A 627-nucleotide genomic window follows, 5' to 3' on the forward strand; every position below is an offset into this window, starting at 1 on the left:
ATATTTTTCTGTGCTTTTATGCCTCAACCTGAATAATTAATGCTCTTTCAAAATGATCCAACACAATCTAAAATGTTCAAAAGTACCTAGCTCAATATTGTGCTAAGGTACAGTGTCAACAAATCATTGTCTATTTACTGCTGTGTCCCCACACTGTTAACTCCATAATGTCCATCTCAACCAGTGGGGGACTAAGTACTCTTCACTCTTCTTTAACTTAAAGCTGGGGTGGGCCACATTGGGAAAATAGCAAGATACAGATACAGTATTTTCAAAGTATCTAACTGAAAGAAAATCCCACCCCTCCCTTCAAGCCTCACCCCAAAGCCACTCTCACAAAATACATATCCTGTGCAATAAGTGCACAGGTAAGCATGAAGGCAGTAGGCCAGTCAATCATTTCATTTGGTCAGAGCATTTGATTTATTGATTGGTGTAGGGATGTAAAGATACTTTTAACAAATATTACAAACAAAAATGCTTTTGCAATAAGTTACCTACCCAAGCTATTATCACTATTTACAAAAACCCTTGTGGGTAATGACAAGGTCAGAGTCTAGATTCCAAATATCATTGCTGCACATATTCTATTCACATAATGGAATGACATTGTTTTATATGAATTCA

Source organism: Micropterus salmoides, unplaced genomic scaffold (genome assembly GCF_014851395.1).
Source record: "Micropterus salmoides isolate LMB-PRFRI ecotype aquatic unplaced genomic scaffold, ASM1485139v1 Ms_hic_scaffold_12, whole genome shotgun sequence".
Taxonomy (NCBI): Eukaryota; Metazoa; Chordata; class Actinopteri; order Centrarchiformes; family Centrarchidae; genus Micropterus; species Micropterus salmoides.